Here is a 21,031-nt window from a genome sequence, read left to right as displayed (position 1 = left end):
ACAGTAAAAGAATCAAAGAAAGAGATGGGGTGATAAAGAAGGGTCTGAGATGCTTCCTTGCTGGCTTTGAAGATGGATGAAGGGGCCATGACCCAAGGAATGTGGGCAGCCTGTAGAAGCTGGAAAAGGCAAGGAAATGGATTGTCCCCTAAAGCCTCCAGAAGAAACACATTCCTGCCAGCACCTCAATTTTCACCCAGTAAGACCTAATTCAGACCAAACTACAGAATTTCAGGGTAACATATTTGTTTATTTTAAAGCACTAACTATTGTGGTAATTTGTTGCAATAGTAGAAACTAATACAATAAGGAAGACCCATGTACACACCACCCAACTCTTGTCTAATCTTAACATTCAATACTCACTCTCCCCAATTTTTCACTGTTAAAATAACACTGTATTCAGCATTCTTGTGGGTGAGTTTTTGTGCACATCTTTGATATTACCTTAGGATAAATTTCTAGAGGAGGAATTGGCGAGTGAAAAGTTATGCACATTTTAAGATTTTTAATGTAAAGTGCCAAGTTACCCACCAGAAAAGTCAAACCAATTTATATTCCAGATGAAAATGTTTGAGAATGCCCCTTTCTTTATATACTTGACAATGTCGAATATTATGTTTTCCCCTATCTCAGTCAATCCAGAAAAAGCATAAGGTATTCTGTCATATTTTTGCTGTTGTGTTACTTAATGTTTTCCATATGCTTATTGGCCATTAGCACTTTTCTATTGGGATGATCATCTATTTCTTCATTATACATTCTTTTATATTAAGGATGTTAACCAAATATTTTCCCAACTTATTCTTTCCTATTAATTTTATTTTGGGGTGTTTTAAAAATCATATAGTAAATTTTAATTACATATATACATATTAATAATGTAGGCATATCTCACTTTATTGAATTTCACTTTATTGTGCTTCACAAGTGTTGCATTTTTTTACAAATGGGAAGCAAGACCCCCACCACCACCACCAGCAAAAAGATTATGACTCGCTTTTTTGCTGTCCTCACTTTATTATGGTGGTCTGGAACCAAACCCACAATATCTTCGAGGTATGCCTATATATTTCAAACCAGTTGTTTTTTTCCTTTTTGCTATTGTGTTTAGACAAGCCTTCGTCACCTTAGGATCAGCTAATTATTTGCCCATACTTTTTTCTGATTCTTTTGTTGTGATATTTATTCTTTAATTTTTAAATTAACCTGGAGTTCATTTTGGCACTTGATATGTGGTAGATCTCAGAACAACATCTAATAATCGGGCCTCATTATTGCTTCAGTTCCTTAACAATGCCCAGTACGATGTCAAAACTCTCCAACTTCGGAGACACTGTGGTAGCATGAAAAATAAAACTCTCAAAGTCAAGGAGACCTGAACTCTATTTGTAACTCTGCCACCCTCTCTGGAGTTCAGTTTCTCCTAAAATGTCCCCAGGTCCTTGCACTGATGGCAGATGAAGGAACACATGGGCAGATGCAGGGACCCAGAATCCCTTTGCCTTGGCAGCCTGTATTCAGGGATCCTACAGTAGGAGCTTCTACCCAGCTTCCCAAAGAACCCTGACATGTCAGTCAGAATTGTGTTTATTGACTGAGAACTCTCCAGCCGTTCTATCTGGCGAAGTCTGAGAAGGTGCTGCTGAATTCTCCCATTCAGCACTTGGCTCCCTTCACCTCAGAAGTATGCAGCAGTCTCCTTTCCCTTACCCCTTTACCAACTTTAGACACTGGGAAAACTCACAGGTGTTTGGGTTAAGCCAGGAACCCAACTGGTGTTAAATTTCAAGCTGGCCAAGACTGGTTCTAAGTAAGTCAGAACCAGTCTCGCCTAGGTTGGCGTTCCTCAGGCTTGTGCCTTTCTTTCCCCAGAAAGGTAGTCAGAGGGTTTGTTTAGTTTTGTTTTTAAGAAATTTGGGGTATGAGGTAGGGCCCTAAAGATAACTTTTCAAACTCCTGCCTTTCTAAGTGGTTTTTTTTGTTTTTTTGTTTTTTTTTTCTGAGAAGCTCAGAGAAATCCGTATCATCAACAAAATATACCAAGGCTGCATTCTTTTTCTCTTCCTTCTATGGTCCACCTATTGGAAGGTTTCAAAGTACATGTGGCTTATTCTCAACACTCCAGAAATCAGCAGCAACTTCTAAAGGTCCACCTCTTCTCTACACACCAGTTCTCCAACAGGGTCACAGCCATTGTCTCCAAAGCTCCATTGTAAAGGTCGAAATTCATTTGTCATTGATGAGGATGTTTGACACTCAGATAAGCTCCCATCTATAAGGGGTAAGTGTTTCAGATGCAGACTATGCTGTCATTTTCTTTATTTTCCATACCAACTTAATTTCTGACTGAGGCTGAGCCCCCATTGGGCTGAATATTTATGTCCCCCCAAAATTCATATGTTGAATCCTAACTTTTAGCCCCAATGTGATGGTATTGGAAGGTGGGGTCTTTGGGAGGTGATTAAGTCATCGGGGTGGAGCCTTCATGAATGGGATTAGTGCCCTTATAAAAGAGGCCCCAGAGAGCTCCCTTACTCCTTCTGCCATGTTAAGGACACAGTGAGAAGACTGCCACCTATGAACAAGGATGTGGGCTCTCAGCACATACCAGATTTTGATGCCCTTTACTTTGGACTTCCCAGCCTCTAGAACTGTGAGAAATAAATGTCTGCTGTTTAAGCCACCCAGTCAATAGTATTTTGTTATGGCAGCCTGAACAGAGTAAGACAGCTAGCCTGGCAGAACATTCTAAGTCAGTCTTTGGATTGGGCCAGGTTTTCTGTATGTGTCCCCCACCTGATCTGCTCGCCATCCTTCACCCTGTTCTGTGCCCAGGAGGTTCACTTTGGTGGGCTGCATCAGCCGGGTTCTCCTGTCCTCTGGTTTCTAGTTGGATTGAGCCAATGGGAGGCATCAGTAGGAAATCACAGAGTGGGAGAAAAGCAGTATTGAGGTATTTACTTCCCTGGATTTATCCTTGATGGGCCATTTTCTCCCAAGTGACTGTGTTTCTCTAAAGGTAACAGTTGGTGTTTCTTTCTCACAGTTCTCATGGACTTCCAGTCACCACTTTCCCCCGTTTTGGCCCTTCTGCCCGAGAGGTGGTGCCTCACAATCTTTTGTTGGTTTCTGTTAACCAACCTTGTAAATAGTCCCTATGTGAAGCTATCTGCAGTTACCCCTTTTGATAGGCCATCTGTGATCTGCCAGGACCCCGACATGGGGATCCCTTGCCGGATGTGCTCCTTTTTGGCCTGGAAGGTTTTGCCTTCCAGTCATCAATCCAACCAAGTCACCACAGGGATGTCTAGTGTCCCTGCCTGTAGAACTCTTCAGATTTAACAGGTCATGGCTTGAGATGGATATGGGAGTCTTAAGGGAAATGACCTAAAGTCCTAGGCATGCAGATCTTTGCCACTTTGGACCAGCAGTATTAAGATCACCTAGGAACTTTTTGGAAATGCAGGTCCCACCCACCTTCTGAGTCAGTCACATTCTGCATTTTAACAAGATCCCCTGGTGTTTCGTGTGCACATCCCAGTGTGAGAAACACTGGCTTAGATATAACATACTGCCATTCTCTCTGGAGTCTGCTTACCTACCCCATGAGGCTGTCAGGGGACCAGAACCCAGATTCTTACTACTTCAGGGTAACAAATCAAGGCTATTTCTCTAAATTAGAGCAGGGAAGCTCCCCTCTTCTCTAGCTTCTCCAAGATATTTTGTTCATCCTCTCTTGTAGTAAATCTCATTCTCTCTTACTATGTTTAGGAACCCTTTAAATCAATTATACTCTAACTTGGTTGCACATGGGAAGCACCAAAGGAGCATCTTACGTCAATTAGAGTATTTGGGGGTGGGACCCAGATGGCAGAATTTTTTAAAACTCCCCAGGTGATTCCACAAGGAGCTAAGGCTGAGAACTACTGCTCTGAGTTGTCTGGAGTGCTCAAAATTTACAAAAGCAAAGCTCAGAAAGAACTACAGTCTACTCCTGCTTAAAGATAGAAAGTGGGAAAGTACAGAGAGATAAAAAATGATGAATTAATATTCAGAATATCTAAACTCGGTAGTTAGGTGAGATTTCCCAGCACTGTCTTGCCGTCCATGATGATTAGGTCTCCGATCTTCTCATCTCTCCATCTTCTCACTATCTGCCTAAGTCTCCAAGGAAGAAAGTAAGCTACTTAAAGTCCAAGTGCTCTCTCAAACTTCATTGTCTTTCCACGGCTCATAGTAATGATGTTTTTCAAAGACGCTGAGGTCAGCAAAAAGATATGCAAATGTAATCTCTCTTTTCTGAATTCCTATGGCATTTATTGCCTATATTAGTCATTGCTTAATAATCACTGCTATCTTGTGTAGTTTTTCTTTTTATGCTCTTGTACTGCAATTTCACTTTCTATGTGTCTATGCCTTCTCTTCCCTAAAAGTCCATAGGCTTCTTAAGATTATAATTTGATCTCAACACCCCATATACCTAGTACAGTGTGTAATAAGGACAGGAATGTGTCCACTGAATACTGTACTCAATGTAACTGACTTGATGGTCATTCTTTGAGAACTAACTACTCATAGTTTTTCCAGCATTAACTTTACTAGGTCCTTCTTGATGCATGCCTTTGATTTTTCCTCTGTCTCAATTTGATACAATGAAAAGACCAAAAGACCACTGAATTCTGGCTAAGCCTCAGTTAACTTGTTTCTAAAATTGGGAAAATAATTCTAAGTCATTGTAGGGTTGATGAGATATTATAGTGAGCTCTTCCCTTGGAAAATGCGTACAGGCAAAATAAATGAAATCATTCTATTTTCCCATTAAATAAAAGCTCATTAAATGACTAATAGGCCAATGGGTTCAAAGTATTAAGAAGGCTGTTACTCTATTCACATTAAACAACTTATTCAACTATTTATGGAATGTCTGCTATCTACAAAGCAGTAAGCAATATGAACTTTGTTTCCTGGAAGCACAGAAACTTTTTAACTCTAATAACCACTTAACCTTTTTATGTTGTTTCCCCATCTGTAAAATGAAAATATTTATACCTATTGTATAAGGTTATATGAATATAAAATGACATAATGCTTGTAAAGTGCCCAGTATACTGCAAGTGCTCAATAAATGCCAATTGTAATTGTTAGAGTTTGTTGGTGATATAGAAATCAGTTGGCTCTGGGAATCTTGGGCTGATGGTAATTTCCCTCGTAATGACTTGTAGAATGCAATGTTTTTACAATGGTTCTGCCTTAAGGAAGATTATGAATACATTTCATCTGCAGAAAAACTGGAGTCTTACTTTTAATCGAAAAATGAGAGATTGTTCTTTCAAAATCCAACAGGTGGCACAAGGAGTCACTTGTCCTGCAGGAAAAGCACTGGCCAGCAGGGAGCTTTATCTCCCCATTTCCAGAGGGCCTTTGTTTTGCAGATGTCTTCCTAGTCTGTTACTCTTCACTGCGTAAGTAGCTATGAAGATCATGGTCATTATGGGTTTTCCTAAAGGAAAAAGAGATGTGACCTAGAAGGCAGTGAGTACTGAGTCTAGTCTTCCCTGAATATTTTCCCCTAAATATTCCACTCATTTGAAACTAGTTAACTATATTAAACCAAACTAACTACATTAAACTAAATTCCACATTGCCCTTACATGAAAGTCAATACCATTGGCTCTAAATATATTTTTTATAGAAACACACAGTCCAAAAATCTAGCAGAAGGTCTGTTTTCATTATTAATTGTGCCAGCACAGTAGTCATTGGGTAGCACAGACTTTAGAACAGTGGAGCACTAGTCAATGAGCTGAGAGGGGAGTTGTGTTGCTGATCTGTAGTGTTTGCTAATTTCCATAAACGTTTCCATCATGGCCCATGTCAAGTACTAAGATGAAGTCACTTTACACAGAGTGAGGAAGAGATGAGTGCAATCTCCTGTTCAGGTAATACCAAAGTCTTATTTTAGGAATATTTCCATTATCATAGAAAGAAAGACAGATGTGTTTTTTTAAATACTAATTTTTTTTCTTTCATTTTTTAAATATAAATTTATTTATTTAGTTTCAAGTATACAGTACTTTGGTTAGATATCTATATTGTTCATTAAACGATCCCCCCAATTGCTCCCTCTCGCCCCTGGCCCTCCACTTAGCCATCATAGTAATGCTAACTGTATTCCCTCTGCTGTGCTCCCCATCCCTGTGCCCAACTATCAACTACTAATTTGTATTTCTTTAACCCTTCACCCCGTTCTCCCAGCCCCCCAACCCTACTTCCCTCTGTTTTTCACCAAATTGTCCACAATATTCGTGAGTCTGTTTTTGATGAGTTTGTTCTTTTTGTTCCTTAGATACCACATATAAATGAAGTCATATGGTATTTATCTTTCACTGATTTATTTCACTCAGTATGATATCCTCTAGGTCCATTCATGTTGTTGCAAATGGTAGGATTTCATTTTTGTAATGGCTGTGTAATATTCCATTGTATATATATGAACCCTAATTTCTTTATCCAATTGTCTGCTGATGTGCATTTAGGTTGCTTCCATATCTTGGCTATTGTAAATTGTGCTACCATGAATATTGGAGTGTATAGATCTTTACGAATTATTATTTTGGTTTTCTTTGGATAAATACCCAGAAGTGCAATTGCTGGGTCAAAAGGTATATCCATTTTTAATTTTTTGAGGGACCTCCATACTATGTTACATAGCAGCTATACCAATTTGCAATCCCACCAACAATGTATGAGGGTTCCCTTTTCTCCACATCCTCACCAACACTTGCTGTTTTTTTATTAATTGATGATAGCCGTTATGACAGGTGTGAGGTGATATCTCATTGTGGCTTTAATTTGTATTTCTCTGATGATTAGCGACCTTGAGCATCTTTTCATATGTCTGTTAGCCATCTGTATTTCCCCTTTGGAGAAGTATCTGTTTAGGTCTTCTGCCTATTTTTTAATTGGGTTGTTTTTTTGTTGTTGTTGAGTTGTATAAGTTCTTTATAAATTTTGGATATTAACCCCTTATCAGATGTATCATTAGTGACTATCTTTTCCCAGTTGGGTTGTCTTTTTGTTTTGTTGATGGTTTCCTTTGCTGTAAAAAAATATAAGTGCAAGAAAGAAAGACAGATGTATTTTATTAAATACTAAATTTTGTATTTTATTAAATAACCTAAGTTTTGCCAAACACATTACCTCATATAATCCTTTCAATGATCTTCTTGAGTTCTAGAGGAATTAAGAAACTTGTGCAAGTAGAGGAGCAAGGATTTGAACCCCGGTCTGCTCAAGATACCCATGCTTGTCAGGTTCATTCCACCATATCACTCTGCGTCCCTGTCACCCTGCTGTGTGCTAGGCTTTATAACTGGTAACCCAGTCAAAGTCAGTGAGGGGAGGTCCACCAGGTAGACAGAGCTGCAGAACCACATAGAGTAGTAACAAGTGATATGGTGATTTAAAGAAATTCAGTGTTAGAAAGATCTGGATGGTAGCAATGGGTAGGTATCTCATAAGTGGAGCAAATATGATTATTGGCAGTGGTGAAAGTGGGGGTGGTGGACTAGTGGGGAGATATTGAGAAGAACAGTGTGAGTGACCCATACTAGCAGTGTGAGTCAGGCAGGACAAGGGGCAGATAGCAAGCTCCCAGCTTGGTCTGCATTTCAGGTGTGTTACCTGGGGAAAATAGATGTAAGCAAATTAGAATCCTGATTTTTGAAGAGACCATGGTGATCAGGGACTCAGGTCCTGCATCAAGAAATAAGAACTGAGATTCGGTGCTAGGATGAAAGCAGAAGCCCAGAAGTCAGAACCAGGACATTTGATCAGAGCAAGACAAGTCACAGGATAACTGTGTCCCCTGAACTACTGAAACAGGGCTTCTCAAAGCCTTCAGCTAGAGATGGGATTTGCCACTAAATCTGGTGCAGGACCAAAACTATGGATGAGCGACGAGTGGCCCAGCCATGGAGACTGACAGATTGTTAGAAGAGCCCATTGCCTATCCAGTGTTTTGTGTTTTTGTTTTTCCTGCAATGCGCATGACCAGTTGATAGCCACAGGTACATATACCCCTATAGAAGTATTCAGGGTTAGACAAAATTCTGAGTGTGCCATCTATAATGCCACCTACTTCCTTACTACATAAGAAATTATATCAGGAAATGACTAAGAGAGAATGTTGTTTCAGGAATAACTATGAATGTGTTCCATTCGATTTTATCATCAGCAAAAATTACTTGTATGCATGTCTGATTTTGGCAGGCCAGTACGATGGGACCACCCAGGTGGTCCTCATCAGGCAGATCCTGCCTGTATAACCAGAATCCCTGGCTTAGCCTCTCTCTCAGTGCCAACTCATTCTCTTAGCCAAGGCTTCTTGTGTTTCACGTAACAGATACATCTCAAGCTTGCCTGAGCTAAAATGGAGAGAGTATTGGACATGGGCCAGGGCAGGAAGGGCAGCTTGGCCTCATGGGGGTCAGAACAAAGCCCTGAGAGGACACTGGGAATGGAGATGGCTATTCTCTTGCCACCTCATTTTTTCTCTCAGGTGTGACCTGGTTTCTCATGCCTACTTCTCCCTGTTTCAGTCTCCTTTCTCTACATTCCAGTTTTTTCTGCCTCCCAGAGCACGTAGTGAAAAATGGCCAATCCATGTTATGTGCTGTCCTAGTTCCAGGGCTAGTAGTGACTGACTAGGTCTGTGTCCCAATTCCAGATGACTTGGAGAAAGAATCAGGTTGTCTCAACCCGGATCAGGAATATGTACTCCAATCATCTGTGGGCACTTAGGGTGATAATGACTCCTGAGGGTCACCCCTTTGGAAAGGGATGGGAGGAAGCTCTTAGGAATGGAGATGTAGTTCTGAATGGAGACCCTATAAGGTAACTATTGCCTTCCAACTGTTGTCACTGCTGCCTTTGGCAAGACGGCGGTGGTCTAAATTCTCACCCATCAAGCTGTCTTGCTGCTGCTCTGTCTTCTCCCTGAAACATTGAACATTAACTAAACATAGTTTGTTAACTGAAAACACCTTCTTGGGTGTCTCCAAACTGGTAACGAATATGTGCAACAAAAACATTTTTTCATGTAGAATAATCAGATCTAGGGACCACAGATTGAGGGGGAATCCAGTTTAAACTAAAGACATACCAAGCACATTGGAACTGAGCCTGTTCGCAAGGATCCCCATTGCCTAACAAGATATTTTACAACCAACAAAATTACTTATGCATAGACACGAGTAATTAATTTGCAAAGTGCCTTTTTAAGTAGTCCTCATATTATGTCTGAATGAGAACAGTCTTATTCATAATTCTTTCAGTATCTGAAAAATAAAATTTGAAATCAGGAGCTAGAAGCAGAAAATCTGGAGGTTCTGACCTAAATGGGTTCCTACTTCAGATTTATAAGGTAACATTAAGGGTACTATGAGGCAGGTTGTTAAATCTGTATAGTCTTAGGCTCTCAGAGCAATCAAGATTCCTTCCCCTACAATCTGATGATGATGATGATGATGATGATGATGATGATATCATCTGAGCATTTGGTGCCAGGCACTCTGCTAAGCACTTTATATGGATTATCTCATTCAATCTTTACAATGTCTCTAAAACATAGATAGTTTTATTATCCCCATTTTACAGATGAGAAAACTAAGGCACAGAGCTAGTTAAGTACCATTCCCAAGGTCCCACGAATGGTACCTTGCAGAACCAAAATATAAGCCTACCTCTGGCTGAAGACCTTTGATCTTAACCAATAAAATATACTTAGATCTTCACCAATACAATATCTTAGATCTTCTAACAAGACATTAATAAAATATATATTTGAAAATGAAGCTCCTGAATGGACATTAGGCCTTCCTATCATTTTTCATCACTCATTAGGTCTTTTCATTTTCAATGCATTCGAACAAGTATTTTTGGTGTGTCTACTATAAGGAAAGCACTGATGTTGAGGGCAATGAGAAAATGATTACAACTCCTTGTGTTTTCAAGGAGCTCAAGGTTATCTAATATTAAGAAGCTGTACAAACATAGTTATAATCTAATGCTGAATGTGATATACCATCCTAGAAACACAAAGCCTCCAGGAGATTAAGAGAAGGAGAGATCATGTCTGCTAAGTATATAAAATTTATGATTTGCTGCATATGAATGGTGTTAGATGAATCGTGTGAGAGAGACAGAAATCCCATGTTAGACAAAGTAATCAACAATTCCCAGATGTGATTCTCAGCAGGATCAATATGATTTCTGATTAATCATGTAGCCATGTCTTTAAATCATCTGTAGAATTCGACCCCTAAGAATAAGACACAAGACTTTAAAGAAAGGAATGGGTCCTAGACAGACTTGGTCCTTGTTGCATGTTCTCAGTAAACACTGTCCCTGTAGAAAACACCTCTAACGTGAGCTGTCAGCCAGCAAACTGCTCCAGTGACAACAGGAAGAAGCACAGGGGGTCTTGGGAAAGAGCTTTTCCCTCACCGTGACACTTTAGATCTCAAAGATTTTTCCAGGATGGTCCCAAGAACAAATGGGTACACCTGTCCTTTGTGCTTTGCAGAAACCAGTCCATCATCTGCCACCAGCTGGGCCCAGTGGATCTCGATGCTGCCTGCTGTCCAGACATCTGAACCTTGCCCTGATTACTTGCTCTGCGCTCCACTACCATTACCAAACCCTGCTTTCCATTCAGGTAATGTGAGTCCAGCTCTGCTTTTCATCACCCCTGAAGTCTGCAGCAGTCGGTGATCATGGCTTAGGAGCTTTACTGTAGCAGTGGAAAGCAGGATGCACTCCAGACTTTGGATAAAATAGCTCAAATGCTCCTTTTCATTTACATACGACTTTACATTACAAAGCCTGTCCTAATCATCATTAATTAAACCTGCCACTCTGAGGTAGGGCTGAATTAGTCCGCTCATTTTACAGCTGACAAAACAGATAGAAAGGCTTAGGGATTTGCTGAAGTGAAGCTGAAGCGAAGCGCTGTTCAATCAAAGACGCCTGGCCCAATTCTCTTCCTAGTTCATTCTTTTCTTGTTTGGAAGAGGCCTTCAGAGTGCCCAGCTCTTAACTCCAAGCAGCTTAAGGAAGTCAGCTGGGAAGGGTTGCTTGGCAGGGAAACAGCAGCAATCTAGACCAGAGGAGCAGTGTAGGCTTGAATTATTTGAAAATAGCCAAATCATATTCTTCTGGTTCTCAGTGAATGTTAAATATGTACATGCACACAGGCACACACACATAAACACACAATTTTTCTTGTCAGGCCAGAGAGTAGAGCCAGGATATTGAGACATAGTTGGAAAGTTGCTTGGGAGCAAAGCTACATTTGACTTGGTGGAAAGCAGCCTACCCACTACCCATACTTCAACCTTCTGTTACTGGATCTTTTATATTATAATTTTAAATGAATGCAAAATCAAACCTATTCCAAGGACAGGCTTGGTCCTATATTCGTGGAGCCTGGGCAAGAGTAAAATATGGAGCCCTACATATCATGTGTCTAAATGTTAAAAAATTGTAGCTGAAGCTAACAAGCCGGTTTCCTCCCTTGACAAATATGTTTATAATGACCTAGAAGATTGGTCTGAATTTTGAATATTCCAGCTCCACACCAGAATTTGGTGGTTCAGAGAGAGCCTGGACCAATGTCCTTCCTTTCCACCTCCAGGCCTGACCTATATCACCAGGGCCTCACACACACACAATGAGGATCCCAGCCCATACATTCAAGTTCTGGACACATCATAACCCCCTTTTGGCCACCTCTTGGGCCTATGGTGCCACGCCAGTGGCACAGTACACCCTCGGAAGGATAGATCAAGAGAAGAGACTCACACCAGTCCTGGAAGCAGGGCCTTTGGCAGGAATTCTGGGGTATCGGTACCCAGAATGTGGCCTAAGAGCAGGGCATGGCTCTGAGTGAATAAATCTACCTGGCCTATGGATTCTTTGCCCAATGGGAAAGAATGATCTAAAGAGGGAAAGGATAAGGTTTTCTAAAAAGTGAGCCCCAAGGGAGGAGCCCTTCTTGCCAAGACCTAAGAGCAAATGATATCTGGCCAAATAATAAATAAGCCATAGTATGAGTTAATACTAGAATCGGCACAAGTCTGGATACCATAAATAGTTGCTCAACTATAACACAGAGGTATGAGCTGTTTCGAGTGTTTTGTCTGCTGTCTCTCAAAAATAACTTACTGATTCTGGGCAGTAGGCATGGTTTCCAGTAGGTATAAGGGCCAGGAACCAAATGAATAAACTCCATAATTAAATATTTTACTGGAGAAGTTGAGCTCCCATAAAAAACCAGATACCAGAGCTTTAGGTGGTGGTCCTAGGGTGATATCCTTGTTTTTGCTCCCCTGAAATGGACCAAGTGGGAGGAAGAAGAGAAGCATGGCTCCCTGGGCCACTGGGTGGACATGTGCTGCCTTGCTGTTTGTGGAGGGGTCCTTGGGTCAGCCAAGGTTGCAGGGACAAAACAGATCCCTCTATCTACATCATTTCCCTCAGAATCAGAGTCGTGATATCAGTGTTGGCTCAACATGAAAAGTAGTTAAAATTATGAGCTTCCTCATTAACTTATATCTCAATTTTGTTTAAATTATTTATAACATTTAATTTTAAAAGAACTATGTCCACAAATAAAAAGTATTTTTATCATCAATTCATGCCAAAAATGTACATTTTGATGCTAATTTGTTGTTGTTGTTGTTGTTGTTGTTTGTGTTATGCTAACATGTGCATATGTTAATGCTAATGGTACTGAATTCTGGATTCTTGGCTCAGACGAAGGCTTTAGTCCAGCCTTCTCTGACATCATTGTTCCTAACATATAAAAGACATATTCCCTTAATGACCTTTGCATATTGGTTATATAAATAATTCCTTTTTTTTTTTCCTCTTAAAACGGAGGTAAAAATACAGCCCAAATCAGAATAAAAGCCAATTTACACCATCAGGTAGTAGCCACTTCTGGGGTGTGGACTGATATATCTCCTGCCCCATAGCCTTCTCCTCCACAGATCTACTGCTTGTTCAGATAGAGACACTCTGCAGAGCCAGGGATAATTTGTGTGCCTATATTGACCTCATTTCTGGTTGTCACTTGACAACTACTACGTTGCAACCCACACAAGTATCCAACTTCCTGAAAGCATGCGCATGATCTCCCCACCACAGTTCAGGTTCCCACGTCATTGTGATTCATGTGATTCATCCTCCTTGCCCATCCAGTTCAAGCGAACTAAATATCCAAAGTAAGTGACCTAGTGCTGGTCAATAAGACCTTGCTGGGATGATGCTGTCCTGCCTTCTAATAAGAAGTATAGCTCTCGGATGAAGCTGATAACTGCTAATAAAATCTGTTATCACTGATACCAATGGAGGGATGTAACATTCCAATTATCAAGAATAGCTGGGGATTGGGGAGATCTAATATACAGGGTAATCTGCTTAAATGTAGACTACCAGTTTTGAAAGAAAAATAAACTAATTTTGAAAGAACTATAAACTAACACAACACATTACAGGCATATGATAATTTTACCTACCATCATAATTATGTGTGCCCCACCTCTCCTGAAATACTATAGGCTTCATAAGGGATGGTCTATCAATTTCACCTTAATTCCCCTTTTAATACCGAGTGAGTTGCTTTAAATTTGTAGGTACTAAAAATATTTTTATTAAATGAATTAAAATATAGAACGCAAACTATAATTTACCAACATACTTCATCCTTCTTTGATGACTCAGAAGGCCCTCCAGGATCACACATTTCTTCAGGCTTATTATTACGTGTGATATCTCTGGGGATGTTTAGTATAGGCCAAGAGGCTGAAAAGGGAATTCTACAATGACTGAAAGTTAGGACTCGTTATCTACTGACTCATTCCAATTCTAAGACTATGCATGTGTTGAAAAGTCAAATATAGAGTGATCCCAGTTACTATTACCTAAAAGTATTACCACATCAGAGTGTAATTGTTTATGAAAATAAAAGATTACACATAAGGAGTTTTAACTACCCTATAAATATTAACCAGGTCAAATAATTTATCTTTGAGATTTTTGAAAAGGTAGGATATCATTAGTACCATTAGTATATTATTACCATTATTTTATTAAAGTGCATTCATTAGATTATAATTTAATAATTAATGCAAACATATTTATCACGATGTGCCTAATATATGCCAAGCTCTATGTTAGTCACTAAGGATACTTTGTGAATATAATTCATGCCCTCAAGAAATTTAAATAATTCATCTTTAAAAACATTTAAAGAAGTGTAGATGATTTTACAGAACTTTAGATGTCACTGTAGGAAATTAGCCTTGGTGTGATGTGACCATCTAACATATCCTATAACTCATTCAAAATACAGAATAATACAAAAGAAAGAAAATGAATGTTAGTTTAATTACTTGACATTAGTGTTTTGTTTTGTTGTTGTTTTTTTTTCTGAAAAAAACACAGAATTCAGGACGATCATTTAAGAATCTAGCTTTTTGCACTTTCAGAATTCTGGGTAAATTTACTTCTGCATATATGGTGATTTTCGCTTCACTTTAGTACAATGTCTGCCAGTCTCCCAGGACTTGGGAGTAAAACAGCTTCCCCAGGTAGGGAGGACACAACCATCGAAGTGCCCCCACCTCCTTGGCTGACCTTTCAGTGGGTGCAATAAGCAAAAGAGGCAGCGTAAGGGAGTCTCCTGTCTTGGGATTCAGACAAAACCTGGGAGGCAGGGATGGTGTTCTCGGTCCAGTTGTCAGGAACTCTGGTAATGGATGCTGCCTCCCTTCCAGACAGCTTCCTGCAAACATGCTGATTTTCATCACGACAGTAAGATTTTACAATTTAAATCTTCCTATCTAAAACTAAGGGTGTAGATTAAATCATAGTTTCTCAACATATATTCTGCAGGACACAGGTCCCATAAGATGCTCCATCAAAAAGGGGCCTTGGGCAGGAGTGTGGGAAACACTGTGCACCACACTCAGTTGTGGAGAGTCACAGGTACATCAGCATATTAAGAGTTCTGAGAAGCTGTACCATCAAAATGCCAGGATAGCAGCATTTCTCAAAAGAGTCCGACCATGAAACCCTTTCTTCTAGTTTCACCGACTACTGATTCACTTAGTATTCTGAGGTATGAACTTTGGAAACAATACAATAAACTATCTCTATATTTAGTGGGTTTATAGCATCTTAAAGCAGAATCTAGTCTTAGAATTCAGAGGTCTATGAGGTAGGATCTCATAGCTAGTCAGTGGCCAAACCTTGTCCCTTTCATTTGTTAGTTTCCTATATTCTATGTGTTAACCCCAATAAATGAAATTTTACTGTGAGGAGGGCTAGAAAAAGCATCAATAATTGAATCTACAGATAATGTCTAAGCTCCAGGGTTTCTACTTTTGGTTAAACTCTGTTGGTTAAAGTTACTTCTGATTAAGCAAAACTAATAGTGCATATCCATAGGCTAGTGGAGATGTTACTGAGCAGAGAATTATCCACAGTTCAAGAGGCTAATGAGAAGGGGAGAAGGAGAAACAAATGGCCCAGAGTCCAAAGCCCAAGTAATTGGCTCCTGGGCAACTAAGACTGTGTTATTTTTTGTTTTTGTTTTTGTTTTGGATACTGAGCTCAAGGAGATCCTTTAATTCTTTTTTTAACGTATTGAGTTATATATTTCTTTGCTGTCAAGACTAAGAAAAGAGAACTGATGCTTGCTACACACTGACCTTAAAGTTCAGTGTCCTAGATAGTGTCTCCTTAATGCCAACTTTAAAAAGTCTCATACATCACTTCACAAAAGTCTTTGCATTGAGTTAAAAAGACAAAGATAATTTTAGGCTTCAATTTCTTTTCATAACATTTGCTTGTAAAGGATTCTTTAAGTTGGTGGCTAAGTAAACAATAGTATTCTCCTAGCAGTGAATTGGCTGTCCCACAGTTCCAACTACCTTATAATCTAACCCCAAAGTAATTAAAGAACCAAGCAATTTGCATTCCTTTTCCTACAAAACCACTCTTGAGTAGCAGATGGCAAACACAAATGTTTTGCTCTAGAGACATATGGAAACCTCTGTTTCATAAAAGCCTCAATGACTATTAAATATCGAATGATGCCATTCATTGCAGAAATAGGATGTGATAATCTCCCAAACAGGCCCAGTTAGGCCATTTAGTTACTTAAGTTTCAGAAAGTAATAGGTGGGAAATTTCTATGTGATTGGGATTTCATTAACGGTTTTTCTTAATCTGAATATTCATCCTAGCCCAAAAGAATCACCTATTCAGCCTTATTTCTTCAGCATTTGATTAGGTTGTCACCATCATTTATAATTGTAAATCTTAAAAATCAGTAATCAACGAGTTCTGCTTGATTTCATATTAACTCTTCAGTTCTGCTGAACAGTGAGAGTGAGGAAATTTAAGAAAGACAGTGTGTTTTATCATAGGTACTGGAGCATTCAGCATGCTCCCTGTTTAATACTATCTATAAGCCCTTGCTGCTGTTAAATTAGAAAATAAAACTATGTTTAAGGTTATTCAGGAGATGATTATCCATATTAAGTAGTAATTAGAGAAAAGAATCTTATCGGATATGGTTCAAAATACAAAGCAGAATTTCATTTTTCTCTTAACCCTATAGATTGGCAACCCAATAAATTGTTGCTATCACAGAGAGGATTGAAACTTTGCATTCCTTGGTAAGAGAGAAGTACTGAACACTGAGTCATAGGGTGAACTGAATGCTATTTAGAATAAGGAACTAGGTGTCTTGAGCTCCTTTCCCAGCACCACACCCTGCCTGGCCTCCATGGGATCTGCTAGGCTGGGAGGCTGTTGATAAATCCCCTTCATTCACCAGGGTGTTTGGTTTGTCTATGAGACCAGAACCCCCAGGGTAGATCTGAGGTCATCTGTAATGAAAGCTTAGATTCAAGAGTCAAAGGATTTTAAAGACAGAAAGAGGTTATGGAATCCAGCCCTCCTCAGTCTACATATGAGGAAACTGAGGCACAGAAAGGTTGTTGTTCTTTTTTAAGGTCACAGAGCTAGTTAGTGGCAGAGCTGGGAACAGAACCCAGGTCATTGTATGTTTAGTCCACTTCTCTTTCCATTACAAAATCCCAGGACAGACTTGTCGGAGCCTGAGAGAGAACTTACAAAATTCAACCTTAGCTGGTTGCTGAAGTAGGGTAAAAAAGGGACCAGGTGTCTAAGTGCCTATGTTAATTCTATCTTTGGACCACCCATCCCCTCCTTAAGGAAACAATGTTTCCTTCTTGCCTCTTCTTCCTAGTTCAAAATCTGTTGAAGAGAATGACAAATCAGAATTTTCCTGTATTCAGTTCCATAACTTCTCCAGAAATTCCAACATAACCAACAGCTTAGTGGTACACAATAAAAATATCAATATGTACTTGACAGTGAAACAGGTGGTAATATTTATTCCCTGTCCCCTCCTGGCTTCTCTATTTCTAACAAAACCCTGTAATTTAGGGTGAGTTTGACCCCACACTCAACTCTAGTGGCTTAAACCAATTGGCCAATGCCATTGTCTTGGACCTGGAAGGTCCACAGAGCTCAATTCTAGGGTATTTATTTGACCTCTTGAGGAAGAGCATTCTGTACATTCTGCTCTGTTTGAATCTGGAAGCAAGGAGTCCCAGGAGTTTCAGGAAGACATTTTGCAACATGGGGCTGGCCTGTTGAAATAAGTGTTACTTTGAGGAAGCACTGCTAAGAAACCAAAAGAGAGAAACCAGGTCCCAGGCATGTCATGTGAGCTGCTGGATTACTCACCTGTCACTAGCTCTAGATCTGATTGTTTTAGTATGTAATTAAATAAAGTGTTAATAATTTAAGCCATTTAGTGTTCTATTATTCACTACCATAAGCTTCCCAATGCCTCTTATGATGCTGATTGTGAGTTTCAGTACATCTTGACTTTGCCATCGGATCAGAGTCCATTTTAAAGTTGGTCTCAAAAGGCTTTCTATAACCACTCAAACTTATAAGAAATTCTACTCAAAACTCCTAGTACTCAACTGCATATGCCCTACATAGCAATGCCTAGGTTAATGAAAGGAATCAATTTTACTAACATACTTTATTGTCAGAAACTTTATCAGAGAGAGAAAAAATACAAGATATATTAGAATAGATTCCTTCTCACCTACCCTTTAGTAGAGTAAAATATTGAGCTGACTCTATGCAGACTAAGCTCTACCTTCCGTTTCTGTGGGTTGGACCCTATCTAGAAATGAAGCCACCCAGGATAGTTGTAACTTGGGTGGCTTCTTCTCTATTCTAGGCAATTAGGTATCTACTTCCAACTCCCAAGAAAAGAGTTTTGCCTTCATCTGGGCATTGGTCACGGCCCTTGTCTATATCCTAGAGTCCTATACCATAGATGTCTTCCTATTCAGTCATGTTCATTAATCCAAGCTGAGGGATGTGCAGCGTCCTCTCTACGCCTTGCTCTCTTTGTTATAAGAAGCTAGGTATAGAGATTTGTTAATCAAACAGATACTGTACTTTCATGTAGCAATTTTTTTGTATTATCATGTCATTTTTATTTAACTTTTGTATTCAGCAGTGATAAGCAAAATATTTAACAATCAGTTTGGCATAAACATTTGACCAATCAGATTGGAAGTCTGACCAATCAGGACGTAAGTCCCAAAATCAAAAAATGGGCACCCAGCCAATCAGAATGAATGCCTAATAAATACAAATTAAAACCAACCAATCAGAATGGACATCTGACCCATTGGAGTAAGTGAAGTGTGTACCAGCCAAATATCTGCATCCCAGTTATTATTAAACTTTTCGCTTGTGGGTTCTCTTTTAAGTAAGCTTGTAAGCAAACTGAGGGCAGGGACCACATGATAGATTTTTTTTGTATCCTCCAGGTGGCCTTGCTGAACTGGTTTTATAGTGTGAACTTAATGAATATTCGTTTGATTGCTCAGAAAACATCAGTGGGTAGAAAGAGTACAGTTTGTCCCTCTCTGATAAAGATAATTATAGAATTATCCCACTGAAATATCACTAAACAAATAGCATGTTTTTGGATGACACACAAGTGATAAAGAAAAATTAGTATTTTTGAGGGATTATCATTCAATATGATCTTGTCAAGATAGAGAATAATATATAATTACACTGATTTCTTAAATACAACAATGTATAGTATATTAGAGAATGAATAACATAAATAAAAGCTAGAGTACAACCATAAAGATATTAGTGAGGCCAAAAACATCTAGGTCTTATAGCAACTAATAAAATGAAGTTATTCCAGATGTTTTTAAAATACCTAGACTTCTGGAATGATAGTCAGATGTTCATTCATTCCACAACTCAGCTGAGTACCTACTAGGTATAAGGCATCATAGTAGACATGCTGGGAAAACAGGGAGAAATTAGCAATGTCCCCTTCCTCAATCAGCTCAAGTTTTAAGGGAGAAGACAAAGAAGTACACAAACTATTAGACAACAGAGACAGAACTTATTCGATGTCTGAGTCATCAGTCAGTGAAAAGAATCACCATGAAGGACATCTTTGTAGCCCACCGGGACAGCTGTGCTCAATAGATGGCAGAGGACCAGAACCCAAGAGTGGTTGGGCAGAAGCATCAGCACGGATGGGTGCTAGACTATGGCCAAAGGCTTCTGCCCTGATTTTTCAGGACCATGTAAGTGTCTGGATTCTTGTAGGATATAATTAAGGAGAATAAAAGCCCCCAGAATGATTGATACCAGTTGTGCTAGCCCTTGACAAGTAGGCATCTTAGCCAAATATAATTTATTTTAAACAATTAAGAAAGGTGACATTTCTTCCACTCAAGTGTCATGGAGCAATTTTGACCAGTTAAAGAATGCTTCAATTAATTTGAAAATTTGCCTGGAGAACACACACACCCTCAAGAAAATGTAGATTCTTGGGTCTTTGACACCCCCAAGATGAATAAACTACTGTAAGAAGTGAGTAATACCTTTGGAATTGTACAACATGGCAATCCTGCTAGCTACTATGAAGAAAGCCTGCCTGAGAACAAACTAAACATATAGAGGAGGGCAGTGACAAGAGAATACAGAAAAATGAACTAGAGCTGTGCTCAAAACCAAAAGTTCACACAGATCTCATACCAGACTGACTTTCTTTCAGTATCATTAGAAAATTCACAGGGAAGAACTCGATTGACCTAGCCTGGTCATATGCCCAGACATCTAGATTTCTGTTAAGTCAAGGTGCCATGTACATGTTAGCTTTATCAAAGTCTTCAGTAAGCATTTACAGAATCAAATTGAATGTGGCTGGTCTTCCTAGTGCTCTGCAGTGATGCAGCGTTTCAGCAGTAGGTTTGGGCAACTGATATTCATGTAGTTTCCTTTAGAAAAGGCTCTATCCATGCCACTTGAAGAAAGTAGGAACCAGCAACCTGTTACCTGTGGTACCCTCAGATCTACAAATATACTCGTTGTCCAGTCCTTTTGAGTAAAATGCTCTTGATGCAATAGTAATGTTACTACCACCAAATTCTCATCTCTAACGTGTTGTTATAAAATATATGAAATTTAATAATGCATAAAGGAAAAAATTGGATTCTTTTAGTGTTAACATATCAAAATGCTTGAATGGTTCCACAGTGGTGCATAGATTTACCGGTTAGAAAGTCCCAATGTTATGTATACTTGGTAGCAGAGAAAAACTGGGGAAGTGAAAATAAGGTAGATTTTTTTCTAATTCTCATCAATTAACAAAATTCCCCCAAGGAAATTTAGGGACTTTAAAATTCCTAATTCTAGCTTCTCTTCTGAACTTAAGTTCTTTACCACATCAGTGTATTCTTATTCATACAAGAGAATGCCAGTAGTTGCATGCAGATAGTGAGACTAAAAGTTACTTTCATCAGCATACACTTCACTAAAGAAGATTTCTCTGGTATTTGAGGATTTTTCCCCCTTATCTTCCAGA

The 21,031-nt window shown here is 39.3% G+C and overlaps 1 long non-coding RNA gene across 1 annotated transcript; it reads left to right on the top strand.

Moving 5' to 3' along the window:
• The first annotated feature begins 2,027 nt into the window (after positions 1 to 2,027).
• LOC120604552 (uncharacterized) lies at positions 2,028 to 10,694 on the top strand. Its single transcript, XR_005653368.1, has 3 exons — positions 2,028 to 2,284; positions 5,347 to 5,465; positions 10,589 to 10,694. It is a non-coding gene; the product is annotated as an uncharacterized LOC120604552 (long non-coding RNA).
• Positions 10,695 to 21,031: the final 10,337 nt, after the last annotated feature.

The sequence above is a fragment of the Pteropus medius genome, unplaced genomic scaffold (genome assembly GCF_902729225.1).
Source record: "Pteropus medius unplaced genomic scaffold, Ma_sr-lr_union100, whole genome shotgun sequence".
Taxonomy (NCBI): domain Eukaryota; kingdom Metazoa; phylum Chordata; class Mammalia; order Chiroptera; family Pteropodidae; genus Pteropus; species Pteropus medius.
The sequence above is the reverse complement of the archived record's forward strand: the minus strand, read 5'-3'. Positions and strand labels throughout refer to the sequence as shown.